Source organism: Ipomoea nil, unplaced genomic scaffold (genome assembly GCF_001879475.1).
Source record: "Ipomoea nil cultivar Tokyo-kokei standard unplaced genomic scaffold, Asagao_1.1 scaffold0455, whole genome shotgun sequence".
NCBI lineage: Eukaryota > Viridiplantae > Streptophyta > Magnoliopsida > Solanales > Convolvulaceae > Ipomoea > Ipomoea nil.
Window position 1 is genome coordinate 1 of NW_017616883.1, and position 16,120 is coordinate 16,120.

Here is a 16,120-nt window from a genome sequence, read left to right on the forward strand (position 1 = left end):
TAGGGACTAATCCTATTTCTAGAAATCTAAACCCTCGGATACATTGCGTATTAAGTTTCGACCCGAAATTCAATATGAGAGAGACCGGTAGAAACCTAAAATAAGTGGTCATCTAGAAATTATCCATGGAAAAATATATTACGCCCCCAAACTATCTTAAAACTATCCTTTAGACTTTGGTCCATGTTGCATAATAGACCACAAGCTTCCCATACCTTGTTTAGGACCCTTTACCACTAAGATAAGGACCGCCCTAAACAAACATTTATACATAAATAGGTACAAACATGAAGGGTCTTTCTTTAACATTTCTCCTTTCTTGATTTCTCCTTAGGGAATTCTTGGAACTTCTTGTTTGGTGAGAGATTATTTGTGTGTGAGTTCTAGGTGCCTCTTATGTCCCTAATTATATATCTAGAGTCCTATTTAGGATCTAAATGGTATGGACTTAGCTAATTCTATTTCGTATAGAACCAAGGGTTGGATTTAGGGATAAGGGCCATGGGCTTATGGTGGACTCTTCCTAATTAATTAATGAAATTTAATTTTTTTCTTTTGGGTAAAGGTTTAAATAATTAATTGGTTTAGGGGCTGTAACACGGGGTGTTACAATAATTGTCTTGTGTTCTTTATTGTTTTATTTACTTACTGCTCTTTACTTGCTTCTCACGAGATATACTTATGACAATCTCACACACACTTATCTTTATTTATTTCCGCTGCATACCATACTCTAACAATCTAGTTAAGAGTTTTGGTTTCTCTGTGCCTTAGCAATTGTTGTGCTATGCGAAAAGCTTAAAAGTCTATTCACCCCCCCCCCCCTCCCTCTAGACTTTCACCTTACCTCTTTTGGGACCAACAGTTCTATTTAATGACTACCCTTAGAAGTTGTGTCAGAGTTTTATTCACAACTTCGGGTTGGCCATCTGTCTGTGGATGACAAGCAGTAGAGTACAGAAGTTTCGTACCAAGCTTTCCTCAAAGTATTCGCCAAAAATGGCTTAGAAACTTGGAATCGCGATCAAATACAATGGTACGTGGAATCCCATGTAAACGCGCTACTCCTTGAAGAATAAATCTGCAATATGAAAGGCATCGTTAGTTTTGTGACAAGCAATAAAATGAGCCATTTTACTAAATCGATCAACATCATAGATTGAGTCATGGCCCCTTTTGTTTTGTAGGTAACCAACTATAAAATCCATTGATAAATCAGTCCATGGTTCCTTCGGAACACGTAATGGTGTGTATAACCCCTTGTGGCAGAGATCGTGATTTAGCTTGTTTGCAAGTAACACATTTGCTAACAAACATGTCCACATCCCTTCTCAGCTTGGGTCAAAAGAAGTGTTCGTTTAGGATTACATAAGTTTTAGTCACACCAAAGTGACCCATTAATCCACCACTATGTGCTTCCTTAATGAACATTTCCCTTAAAGAACAATTCGGCACACACAATCTATTTTCTTTGAACAAATATCGATCAAGTAGATAGTATTTGCCAATTCGAGTTGTAGAGCATGATGTGTATTTTTCTGCAAAATCAACATCGTTACTATACAATCCATTGAGAAATTCAAAGCCAAGTAATTTGGCTTGTAATGATGAAAGTAAAACATACCTTCGATATAGAGCATCAGCCACTTGGTTTTCCTTACCTTTCTTATACTTGATAATAGGGGAATTCTTCAATAAACTCAAGCCATTTTGCATGTCGCTTGTTTAACTTACCTTGCCCCTAAGGTGTTTGAGTGCCTCATGGTCAGAGTGTATAACAAACTCCTTAAACCACAGATAATGCTCCCAAGTTCCAAGAGTTCTCACAAGTGCATATAACTCCTTGTCATAAGTAGAGTAATTAAGTGTAGGACACCTAATTTCTCACTAAAGTAGGCAATAGGGCACCCTTCTTGCATAAGAATGGTTCCAATACCTATCACAGATGCATCACACTCAATTTCAAAAGTTTTATCAAAGTTAGGTAATGCAAGTACCTGAGCAGAAAACAATTTTTCCTTAAGACTTTGAAAGGCTTGTTCTTGTTTAGGACCCCATTCAAATTTAAACATCATTTTTTACAAGTTCATTCAATGGGGCTGCAATTAAACTAAAGTCCTTAACAAATCTCCGATAGAAACTAGCAAGGCCATGGAAACTACGGACTTCAGTTGTTGTTTTTGGTGTTGGCCAATCTCGAATTGTTTGTATATTGGTCTCGTCCACTTCAATGCCTTTAGAACTTACTATAAAACCAAGAAAAACAACACTTTCCACACCAAAATAGCATTTCTCAAGGTTAGCATACAATTTTTCTCTTCTTAAAATAAGAAGGACTTCTTTAAGGTGTATTATATGTTCTTGAGGGTCGGTACTGTAAATGAGAATATCATCAAAATATACAACAACAAATTTTCCCAATAAAATTCATAAGAACATGATTCATCAATCTCATGAACGTGTTAGGAGCGTTTGTTAAACCAAATGGCATAACTAACCATTCATAGAGACCATTTTTCGTCCTGAAGGCAGTTTTCCATTCATCACCCTTTTGCATTCTGATTTGATGATAACCTCTTCTTAGATCTATTTTACTGAAAATTTTAGCTCCATGCAATTCATCAAGCATATCATCTAACCTAGGAATATGATAGTTATACTTTAGTGATGTTATTGATTGCGTGACAATCAACACAAATTCGCCCACGTGCCATCTTTCTTTGGTACAAGTAGTACGGGCACAACACATGGGCTTAGGCATTCTTGGATGAATCCAGCTTGCAAAAACTCATCAACTTGACGTTGAATCTCCTTAGCCTCATCGGGATTGGTGCGATAGGTGTAACACCCCTGATTTTCATGCCATTTTAAACTTAAATATGCAAGATAAACTAACACACAAAAACATAAAGCAAAGCGCAGCGGAAGTCTACTATTATAAAGACCGGGAAAAAGGGAGTGTTATGCCACGTTCGCACCATTGTGAACGCACAGGTAAGAACCAACATCAACAAACTAATATGTTCAACATAGGGGCACTGTAACACCCCGTGTTACGACCCCTAAACCCAAATTAATTAATTAATTACTCAGCCCAAAAAGGGAGTTAAAATCCACTAATTAGCTAAAAAGGGGTCCACCATAGTCCATGGGCCCTTATCCCTAAAGCCAATCCCTTAGTCCTATAGGAAATAGAACTAGCAAACCCATACCACTTAGACCCTAATTGGGACTCTTAGACATATATATAGGGACATAAGAGGCACCTAGAACTCACACCACAATAACTTTCACCACACAAGAATTCCCCAAGAATTCTTGTAACACCCCGTGTTACGGCCTTCAATCCCGGATTAATTATTTAATTAATCCCGTTAATAATAATTAAATATGATTTAATTCGGTTAGGTTTCCCTTTAATTAATTAATAAGGCCCACCATGAACCGTGGACCCTTGCCTAAATTAGAGTCTTAAGCCTACTAGGAATAAAGAAAGTAAACCTTTTACTATTCAGATTATGATTAGGATTCTCTTTAATTAATTAATATGGTCCACTATGGACCATGGACCCTTATCCCTAAAACAAGCCCTTAGTCCTATAAGGAATAGAATTAGTAAACCCATACCATTCAGGTCGTAATTAGGAGTCTTAAATATATAAATAGGGATATAGGAGGCACCTAGAACCCCCAGCACAATAATCCCTCACCACACAAGAAGTTCCAAGAATTCCCCTAGGAGAAATCAACAAAGAAGAAAGCTTCAAGAAAGACCCTTCATAGCCAAGGAATTAATTAAGGCTAAAAGGTAACCCATGTCTCAACAAAACCTATTTTCATAGTTATGATTCCCCTCTTAGGATTTCCCCCATATTCTTGTGTGTTGATGATTCGTTATAATGATCTTGATAATTGGTGTTATGATTCCATGGGTGATCTTGATGATAAGATGTTCTTGATGATTATATGGTGTTCTTGATGTTCTTGATGATTATATGATGTTCTTGATGTTTATATGATATTCCTACCGAATCTTGATATTAGAACATGAATTGTGTTCTTGTTGATTTAAAAATAATTAGAACCCTAGGTTATATCGTGGAACTCGTATGGTATTATTCTTGGTATATTGGGTGGGAATTCGTATGTTTGGGTGTTAACTATGTTTAGAAAAGCATGATAGGTTATGTGCCGTATGTTCTTGCTTTTGGACCCGTTAATTGTCTACGTGTTTTTGCCGATTACGTTTGAAAGTGTCTAAGCATGGTTCCGGGTTCCACGGTGGTTCCCGGGGCGTTTATTTGTGAAGAAGTGTCAGTGGGGGGTAGGGGACCCGCCACCTACCCGCGGCTAAGAGTGGCATCGCCGGCAGCGGGCAGTCGGCGGGCGGGCAGCTGCCCGCCGGGCACCTGCTGCCAGGAATAGTTGCCGCCGGCGGGCAGCCGGCGGGTGAACCCTCACCCACCGGCTACCCGCTGGTTTGCACCCCAATTTGGGATTTTGGCTTCCCAGTTTGATGTTCCCCCGACCCCCGTGGTGTCCCAACGGACTCCGTCTATCGTGCCTATGTCTAGTTTGATATTTCGGGTACCGTTCGTAGGTTGTACGAGTCTTATATATTGCATGCTAGTTGAATTGGTATCCCGTTGACCTAGGTGAAAGAAGTATGAACCCCTTAGGATTATTCTTAGTATGTGAAGGATCACGCATAGTTTTTGTTATACGTTTTCTCCCCCTTCCCAATGTGTTAATGTGGGTTGCATGTGCTTGCTATGTGTTATGTGTGCATGACACCCCAATTTGGTTGCGATCAAATTGGTTATACGGGCAGTTGGATGGGTTGAGAACCATACTGACTATTAACCAGGCCGGTTGCGATCGGTTAGGTATATAAATATTATATAGGGCTGCGGTCCACCGTTTGGTTGCGATAAAACGTTTCTACATGAGCTGCAGTTCATATTTCCTGGCTGCGGTCAGATGACATACTCTTGGGCTGCGGTTCACTGTTTGGTTGCGATCAAACTATGATGAGCTGCGGTTCATCGGTCGGTTGCGATCGACCCCTCTGTGTTGCGATACGGGGTAGGGTGCTGCGGGGCCGTGTCAGAGCTATATGCGCTGACCCTCATGTATGGGCATGCGATTGGTCTTGTGGCGCCAACAAAGTGTGCTATGTGATGAGATATGGATGCCGGGAGGTGACTTTGGGATTTATGCCGGGAATCGTATATGTTGGGTTATGGATATTAATTGTGCTTATCTTTATCTGTCTTGCCTGTTTGTAAACTGTATATGCTTGGTATAACTGTTGTTTGTGCTTAGCTCTATCTGTCGAGTCTATCCCTGTTTTAAAAGCTAGAGTCTCGTAGGATATATCTTCATGCTTCAAAATGGTTTTCGTATATCTATATATATGTCTATATGTATTGTATTTCAACGCGTTGGGGTGGGTTACCAGCATCTCTCGCAGAACAGATATATTTGGCTTTCAGGCATAGAAGAGTAGACACTGGAGCGCGCTAGAATTGTGGAACGTAGATGTAGACAGTTTTCCCTTTCGGCATGCGTGCCATGCTCATGCTTTTACTTTGCTGAGGATATTAGTTAGTTAGCCTGTGCACATGTGTTCTCTAACTCAGGTGTGGCATAACACCCTGTACTATTTATATTATGCTTTGGGATTTAATGAGAACTTACCTTTATTATATAGGTTTCAAAAGTTTAAAAATTTCAGGGTGTTACAGTTGGTATCAGAGCCTAAGTTTGACCCTAGGATAAGACTATTAAGACAAACCTTAAGACATTAGGCTTGAACTCTAGGTACTTAGGAACATAGGATTCAGGAACCTTAGGATGCGCGGTAAGACTGTGAAACCTACACATAACCTCCCCTCACTTTATCCCTCTCTAACTTAAAAGAACTTCCCCTACGCTTACCACACCAAGGTAAGGGTGCAGCACACTGACTCATCATTACAATAAATATTGGCCCTGAAAACCAGCAGCATAGCGCCAACAAGAAGACAGTCAAGGATCCCACACTCCTCGAAGAATGAATCCGAACCTTCAACAAAATCCTCGGGTTAGTGGAATGCCCAGAGGAACGCCGCATAGAGATAGCCTCATTCTACTTCAAGACACGAGGCAAATCTTTGATAAATCCACGAAGAACCTACTTATGGGCAACAACCGGGGGTTCAACTAGGAGTGCCTTGGGGCATGGCTACGAGGAAAATTCCACCCCACACCCATAAGGGCAACCATGTACGAGGAAATTCTCCACCTAAAACAAGGGATGGCCACCATCAGGGAATACCACAAACAATTCCTCCAGCTGGCTCGTTTCGCGCCTGAATTAGATCCTATAGAGACAACCAAGATAAAGAAGTCGGTGACAGACCCCAAACTACGAAACCCAGAAGACCCTAATTGTAAGCAAACCCCAAACACCCAATGAAGCCTACACCAGTAAACGCCAACTGCTACGAATGGGGAAATTCAGGAACAAATCCGAAAGAAGAAGTAACAGAAGTGGGAGACCGCTCCCTCCAACATGAGCGAACCCTTTCGGAACTGGTTAAGAATGGGCGCAACTATCCCAGCCCGAAGACTAGGAACGCCAATTAAATGCAAGAAAGTAAAGTAGTACGTAAACAACATCTTTCCTTAATCGTTAGCACGAATTGTCGAAAAGGGGCTCAATATGACAAGAAGAGGCAACAGACACATGGAAAGTATCATACAACTAGAGCCTCCCGGCGATAAGGGTCTTACCTTGGAACAAGGACCTTGATGGTTTTAAGGCACCGTAAGAAGTACATGTAACACACAAAATCGCCAAAACACCATGCGACGTCAAGGGCAGTCAATCAAATGCATTCCAAGGAAGAGAAATGCATCGCCAAGCACTTGGTCACCAAAGATTGAACAAAGGACGAGCGACAAGCCGAACACCAAGAAAAACCAAGATGGCTTAACATTAATCAAACAAGGAAAAGACAAAGTTGGCTTATAACCAACTACCCGATGAAGATGACGAGGTTGCTAAATTGGGAATCGGACCCGACCTACTGAAGGGAAAGAACATACGAGAGTCTTGACTCATCTAGAACTCGTACTTAAGGATCAATAACACTGTACGATGGGTCATCCTATGTATTCGAGTCCCTTTTATTGTGCACATGGGCATAGGGCTTGTCGGGACTGGAATCTGTGCATTCTTGGGATTTTTCCCAAAGGAATAAGCCCTTCATAGTCACCTTCCCGCGGGTCCCCAACGGGACCTTGATGGGACCCCAACGGGTCCTTGACGGGACCTTGACGGGGCCCTGACAGGAGCTTGGCAGGCGGACGACCGCCCACATCGCGCCCACTGGTACAATGTGCTGATTTCTTAACTCCTCATTTTATTGATTCATGGCGCACTTGTGTGCCTCGATTGATGAACGCGAGTCTTGGGTAAGGAACCAGGGGTCGCCCAAACATGGTGTTATCGGTAAAAGACCTTGACACACAAGACACCGTCGGAAAAGCACAACCGATTGCATTACACGTGGAGTTGAAGTTGGACTCTACGATGCAACCGACTATGGATGATTGGCATAAAGGATTGTGCAAACCAAGGAGGCGAGTTGGGAACTTGTGCTAAGGACTCACAAAGGCCTTACAAGTCAAAATGCTAAGGATGGATCGGGACTCCTTCAAACTATGGATATCGTTCAAGCAAATCAGAGGACTCCTTACAAGTTGTATGGAATCAAGAGCGACGTAGTCCGTGGTGCTAGGCAAAAAGTAAAGAGCACATTTGTGCCAAGATCTCAAGGGTCATTAAGGACCCACAAGGAAATGAGATGACTCGTAAACTCACCGTGTCATTCCACAACGAGATTAGGTAAGCAACTGCGCTTCAAGAAGAAAAAGAGCAGGCAAGGACACCTTTATCATTAAAAGTAACACAAAAGGGCACAACAAGCCGAACCTCGGGGAAGACATGAAGTCTTACTAAGAATTTCATTCCCTAAAGAGGAGATGAAATTCAATAAGAAGAGCAAGTCAACCCAAAGTTTATCAACTCCCAAGAAACTTTGGGAAGAATTTGGGAAGTGCGCCCTAAGAGATTGGCTTGGTTGACCAAGCTTGGTCAAGACCTTGGACGTATTAAAGAAGTAAGTGTTAAATCATCACGGGAGATTCCCTCAAGATAGGAGAGAAGGACGAAACTTTAGCCTGGGAAGCAAGGTCTAACATGGATCTTAAAGTCAAGCAAGTGCCAACACCAAGGAAGAAGGATCATCAATTTGTCAAATACGTCGTGATCAAAGCATCAAACCAGAACAGTCACTTAAGATCGAGAACCCTTAACCCATCCTAGCCGAATTCCTTTCCCTCCCTCGGAAAATCGGCCCCCCTCCTTATTTCAAAACCCTTTCTACCCTTCAAACCACATTCTTGATTCCCTATTTTAACGATTCCATACAAGGTGGCAACCTCACACCCTAAGTTGCAACCTTGAAAACTTTGATCCTAATTCCTGAATCCACTTTGTCCTCAAGTTTGAAACCCACTCTCTTAATCCATTTAACCCAATCGTTCCCAAAAACAAAACCCAGTACACATAGATATACTATTATATATTCTCCCCATAGAATACATTCTCTCTATATGACCACCATATTACTTTTGACTCGTTATCCCTGAAATGATTTCTAAGCTTCGGGGACGAAGCTTCTCGTAAGGGGGGGAGAGTGTAACACCCCGTGTTACGGCCTTCAATCCTGGATTAATTATTTAATTAATCCCATTAATAATAATTAAATATGATTTAATTCGGTTACGTTTCCCTTTAATTAATTAATAAAGGCCCACCATGAACCGTGGACACTTGCCTAAATTAGAGTCTTAGGCCTACTAGGAACAAAGAAAGTAAACCTTTTACTATTCAGATTAGGATTAGGATTCTCTTTAATTAATTAACATGGTCCACTATGGACCATGAACCCTTATCCCTAAAACAAGCCCTTAGTCCTATAAGGAATAGAATTAGTAAACCCATACCATTCAGGCCCTAATTAGGAGTCTTAAATATATAAATAGGGATATAGGAGGCACCTAGAACCCCCACCACAATAATCCCTCACCACACAAGAAGTTCCAAGAATTCCCCTAGGAGAAATCAAGAAAGAAGAAACTTTAAGAAAGACCCGTCATAGCCAAGGAATTAATTAAGGATAAAAGGTAACCCATGTCTCAACAAAACCTATTTTCATAGCTATGATTCCCCTCTTAGGATTTCCCCCATATTTTTGCGTGTTGATGATTCATTATAATGATCTTGATAATTGGTGTTATGATTCCATGGGTGATCTTGATGATAAGAGGTTCTTGATGATTATATGGTGTTCTTGATGTTCTTGATGATTATATGATGTTCTAGATGATTATATGATGTTCTTGATGTTTATATGATATTCCTACCGAATCTTGATATTAGAAGATGAATTGTGTTCTTGTTGATTTAAAAATAATTAGAACCCTAGGTTATATCGTGGAACTCGTATGGTATTATTCTTGGTATATTGGGTGGGAATTCGTATGTTTGGGTGTTAATTATGTTTAGAAAAGCATGATAGGTTATGTGCCGTATGTTCTTGCTTTTGGACCCGTTAATTGTCTACGTGTTATTGCCGATTACGTTTGAAAGTGTCTAAGCATGGTTCTGGGTTCCACGGTGGTTCCCGGGGCGTTTATTTGTGAAGAAGAGTCAGTGGGGGGTAGGTGGGTGTAGGGGACCCGCCACCTACCCGCGGCTAAGAGTGGCATCGCCGGCAGCGGGCAGCCCGCGGGCGGGCAGCTGCCCGCCGGGCACCCGCTGCCCGAAATAATTGCCGCCGGCGGGCAGCCGGCGGGTGAAGCCTCACCCACTGGCTACCCGCTGGTTTGCACCCCAATTTGGGATTTTGGATTCCCCGTTTGATGTTCCCCCGACCCCCGTGGTGTCCCAACGGACTCCGTCTATCGTGCCTATGTCTAGTTTGATATTTCGGGAACCGTTCGTAGGTTGTATGAGTCTTATATATTGCATGCTAGTTGAATTGGTATCCCGTTGACCTAGGTGAAAGAAGTATGAACCCCTTAGGATTATTCTTAGTATGTGAAGGATCACGCATAGTTTTTGTTATACGTTTTCTCCCCTTCCCAATGTGTTAATGTGGGTTGCATGTGCTTGCTATGTGTTATGTGTGCATGATACCCCAATTTGGTTGCGATCAAATTGGTTATATGGGCAGTTGGATGGGTTGAGAACCATACTGACTGTTAACCAGGCCGGTTGCGATCGGTCAGGTATATAGGGCTGCGGTCCACCGTTTGGTTGCGATAAAACATTTCTACATGAGCTGTGGTTCATATTTCCTGGCTGTGGTCAGATGACATACTCTTGGGCTGCGGTCCACTGTTTGGTTGCGATCAAACTATGATGAGCTGCGGTTCATCGGTCGGTTGCGATCGACCCCTCCGTGTTACGATACGGGGCAGGGTGCTGCGGGGTCGTGTCAGAGCTATATGCGCTGACCCTCATGTATGGGCATGCGATTGGTCTTGTGGCGCCAACAAAGTGTGCTATGTGATGAGATATGGATGCCGGGAGGTGACTTTGGGATTTATGCCGGGAATCGTATATGTTGGGTTATGGATATTAATTGTGCTTATCTTTATCTGTCTTGCCTGTTTGTAAACTGTATATGCTTGGTATAACTGTTGTTTGTGCTTAGCTCTATCTGTCGAGTCTATCCCTGTTTTAAAAGCTAGAGTCTCGTAGGATATATCTTCATGCTTCAAAATGGTTTTCGTATATCTATATATATGTCTATATGTATTGTATTTCAACGCGTTGGGGTGGGTTACCAGAATCTCTCGCAGAACAGATATATTTGGCTTTCAGGCATAGAAGAGTAGACACTGGAGTGCGCTAGAATTGTGGAACGTAGAAGTAGACAGTTTTCCCTTTCGGCCTGCGTGCCATGCTCATGCTTTTACTTTGTTGAGGATATTAGTTAGTTAGCCTGTGCACCTGAGTTCTCTAACTCAGGTGTGGCATAGCACCCTGTACTATTTATATTATGCTTTGGGATTTAATGAGAACTTACCTTTATTATATAGGTTTCAAAAGTTTAAAAATTTCAGGGTGTTAGAATTCTCATAGGAGAAATCAAGAAAGAAGAAATCTTAAAGAAAGACCCTTCATAGCCAAGGAAATTAATTAAGGCTAAGAGGTAACCCATGTCTCAACAAAACCTATTTTCCTTGCTACAATCTCCTTCTTTGGCTCCCTCTATATACTTGTGTCTTGATGAATTTCTTTATGATATTGTGATATAATCTTGATTGATTGATGTGATGATTTTATGATGGATCTTGATGATCTTGATGTTAAAAAGAGGTTCTTGATATTTATGTGATGATTCATGATAAGTCTTGATGGTTCTTGATAATGAAAATAAAATATGGTTTTGATGATTTGGGTGGGATTAGAGCCCTATGATGGATTGGGAATTGGTATTGTGATGTTCTTGATTGATATTTGGGTGGGAAATCGCATGTTCGGGTGTTGTCCGTGTCTAGAAGTCGTGAACGGATGTATTCAATATGATTCTTGCTTTTGATCCATTAATTGCCTATGTGGTGTCATTAATTGCGTTTAAAAGTGTCTAAGCATGGTTTCGGGTTCCACGAAGGATCCCGGGACGAGTATTTGATAAAAGAGTCAGTGGGGGTAGGTGGTACCCGCCACCTACCTGCTACCCGAAAATCACCACCAGGCAACGGCCAGCCGCCGGGAAGGCGTTCGCCCGCCGGCAACCCGCTGCCCGGACGATGATCTCCGGTGGGCAGCCGGCGGGTGGCCCTCCACCCACCGGCTACCCGCTGGTTTGTCACCCACCCCGGGTCTTTGGCTCCCCCGTTTGATGTTCCCCATTCCCCGTGGCGTCCCAACGTACCCCTTTTGTCGTGCTTGAGTCTAGTTTGATGTTTCGGGTGCCGTTCGTAGGATAAAAGAGTCTAGGAATTGCATGCTAGTCGAATCGGAAACCCGTTGGCCTAGGTGGAAGTCGTATGAACCCCTTAAGACTATTCTTAGTATGAGTGTGACACCCCAAAAATCCACATTCAAACCATGGATTAATTGAGTAATTAATCCTATTGTATTTGAGGAATTAATTCCTAAAATCCTGATTTTTAATACTCAAGGACTAGAATTTGACTTGTCAACCTTAAAGTTGTGCTTGTACCTTGAGCTTTTAGAGGAGTTCCCTTGTTCCTTACACTTTCTAAGGGTTAGTAAGGGTATTCTTGTCTTTTCACCAAGAGTTAGTATTGTAACCTAACCTAGAAGACTTCTTCATTTCATTCCCTACAATTCTTAGAAATTAGCTCTACCTTCTCTCTAGAAAAGAAGTGTAGCTTATTCTCCAAGCCAAGTTGAGACCCTTGTCAAGATTTCAAGTTTTGCTTCCAAGATTCAACCGTTCACCTATTTGGGCATCTACGAGGGTAAGATCTAAGTTCATCTTGTGTTTTTGGTTCCATCTTAGTTGTCTTTTTCTTAAAGGTAGGATCTTTATGATCTTTTGGTTTAATCTTGAAGTGGGTTTGGAAAGTAAGTCTTGTGGGGAGCTTGTTGTGGTGTAAAGTGAAGTCTTTTGGTCTTCAAGAGGTAACCCATGCTCTACAAAACCTATTTTGCTTACCTATATGTGATTTCTTGGATTCTACTTGTGTTTTGCTATGAAATGTGAGGGTTTATGCATTTGTCTTGTGATATTGCATATCTAGAGCTTGTGTTTAGGGTTCCTTTATGCCATTGCTTGGCATTTTCCATGGTTCAAGTTATTTTGTTGTATTGGGTGAGATTTGGCATGTTTTGGACTTGAATTTGTGTTTGGAGAAGAAAATCCCCGAAGGGATTATTTTACCCAGGAGTATGTACCCGCGGGCGGAACGGCGGGGAGAGCCCTACCCGCCGCCCACCCGCAGGTACAGAGGCTTATTGGTAGTGTACCCGCGGGCGGAACCACGGGTAGGGGCCTACCCGTGGGTCCACCCGCGGGAACACTTTGGTGTTCGTTCGGGATTTGTTCCCCGTGATTTGTTTGACTCGGTATTTGGTCTTTTGACTTCCCGATGTTCTGTTGTGGAACTATTTGAGTGTCTTCTTGATGTTTCGTATGTCTAGAACTATATGGTAGGTATCCATGTAGGACTTTGGTGTCTTGAATCGTGCTAAGTGTTCAACATTGTGTTTCGTTGGACCAAGAGGTGTCTTGTGTGTTCCTCGGAACTATCTTGAGTTTCTCCGTTGTTAAGCATGCTAGTTTATTATCTTAATGCTAGCATGTGTGTTGTTTGTACCTTCCGATTGGTTGATGATAACTTGTGTTATTCATCGTTGTTGTCGTTGGGCTGTGACCCATTCCTTGACTGAGTATGGTTTCATACCTTCATTGTGATCCGTTGTTTGACTCTTGTTGAGTTGTGGTGCGTGTGTGGCTTTACCTGGATTGCACGATTAGTGGTATGGGACACTAGTCACCAAGGTATTGCAGCGGTCCTCGTGGTGGCCGTGACGTGATTATGGAGTTGTGGCCTGAGTGATGGGTCCATGTTTTTGGGGGATAACATGTGTTATCCGGGCATGTGTTGCCGTGAATTGGTGGTTTCGTTGGTGGTCATTGGTGGGGGACGACGGTCCCGGGGGAATAAGGTTGGACTAAGAAGTACATGGGTCCTGGAGGTAATGGTTGGAAAGAAGGTACAAGGTTGGGGGTAGCCATAAGGTTGGAACAGGGCATAAGGGAGGCATACCAACTCATGATGGGTGATATTGCGAGGGCTTGTAAAGCCGGCGTTGTGTGTTCTTCTCTCGTGACGTGTGTAGTCACGGAGGCTTGTGTTTCTTTGGCATGTGTTGCCGTTGGGTGAGTCTTTATCCTTGCGTGTGGTTAACCTTTGTGGTTTGGGATGTGTTCCCGTGTTATCCTTGTGAGTGATGAGTCTTATGTTGACTGTTGATCTTGGTTTTGACTTATATACTTATGTATTCCGTTTCGAAAATGGTTTTTATGACTTATATCTATCTATGTATGATACTTAACGGCGTGGTCCCAATGTTTATCTTTGTATCTTTAAGGTGATGTTTAGACGAGCGCGATGTCTAGTGCCTGGTAGCTTAGCACCTTTATCCTCGTTTTTGTGGCCTGTGTGCCAATGTAGTTAGACTGATGTTTTGGATAGATGTATACACTTGCATATTGTTTTCCATAGCGTTTACCATGTATGGTAGACGTGGCGTGACACCCCGTTGGATTTCTTTTATCCAGTTTTGTTTTATCTTCCGCTGTGCTAGTTTTGTCGTTTAATCTGCATGTATTAAGGCTTTTATATAGGTCTTGTTTGGGGGGTGTTACAATGAGAATGATCACAAGTAAGCTTATTTATATGTCCCCCCCTCCCAATGTGCTATTATGTGTTATTGTGTGTTATGTGATGCATGATTCCCCAATTTGGTTGCGATCAAATTGGCTATACGGGTAGTTGGATGGGTTGAGAACCATCCCAACTGTTAACCAGGCCAGTTGCGATCGGCCAGGTATATAAATATTATATAGGGCTGCGGTCCACTGTTGGTTACTTATGAGCTGCGGTTCATCCTCCTTGCTGCGGTCAGTGATTCACTTCTTGGACTGCGGTCCACATGGGCCTCGGGTGCTATGACCCACCGACCTGGACGCGCCAGGCGGTGTGTACGGCCAATAAACCCGAGGAAGGCTATAGTCCACCGACCTGAGTAATCAGGCAGTGTGTAGGGCTACGGCTGGCTGCGATCCACCGAGTGATGGGCCAACGGTGTGTAGGGTCATAGTCTCCGAGGATCATCGCCCACCGACTGAGTCCCTCAGCGGTATGTAGGGCCTGATCCGCTACGGTCCACCAACTATGCCAGTCAACGGTGTGTAGGATCGTATGTTCCCCCTTGTAAAGTGGATCACAGTCCACCGACTGAGCGCGTTAGCGGTGTGTAGGACTGTGATCCGCTGCTAAGTTCGTCAGCGGCCTATAGGGTTGGTTGCGATCAACTCCCTTCATGCTGCGGTATGAGGTAGGGTGTTGCGGGGCCGTGTTAGTGCTATATGCGCTAACCCTCATGTTCGGGGCATGCGATTGGTCCCGTGGTGCCATCATAGTGTGATTGTGTGTCACAAATGATGATTGGATAATGATATGATTGATTTGAAAGTAATCTGTGACCTTAGATGCATGTTCTTTATGATGGTTGTTTCTACTTAACTGTTATCATTGATTATTGTGCTTGCCCCTATTTGCTGAGTCTATTCCTGGTTTTAAAGCTAGAGTCTCTTAAGTATATATCTTCCTACTTCAAAATGGTTTTCATATATCTATATATATCTATCTATATTGTATTTCAACACGTTGGAGTGGGTTACCAGCATCATTCGCTGAACAGATATATTTGGCTTTCAGGCACCGATGAATAGACCCGGAGCGCGCTAGAGATCCGAAGCATAGAATAGTTAGTTTCCCTTCGACCTGCGTGCCATGATTATGTATTGACATTGTATCGAGGATTTTAGTTAGTTAGCCTGTGCATCTGAGTTCTCCATCTCAGATGTGGCATAGCACCCCGCACTCTTATGTTGATTTTGGGATTTAATGAGAATTCACCTTTATTATATAAGTTTAAAAAATGTAAAAATTTCGGGGTGTTATAGGCACACAGGCCCAAAACACAACTAAAACAGTCCACGGGATCTAATCTATCCATGACTATCGCGCTAGCCTACTACTCAGGACCTGAAAAGCACATAAACAAATGGGACAACGCCCGGTCAGCGAATAATGCTGGTAACCCATCAATACGCGTCAATAGCATATATATATATAGATAGTTTAATTCAAAATCATTTTCGAAACGGAATACTATGTATATCAGTTCAAAGCCAGAGATGGAAGTCAACCGCAAAGACTCTATATCACTCACAACAAGGACAAGGGGAACACATCCCAAACACATTAAGACATGACAACCACAGCACAAGTACAA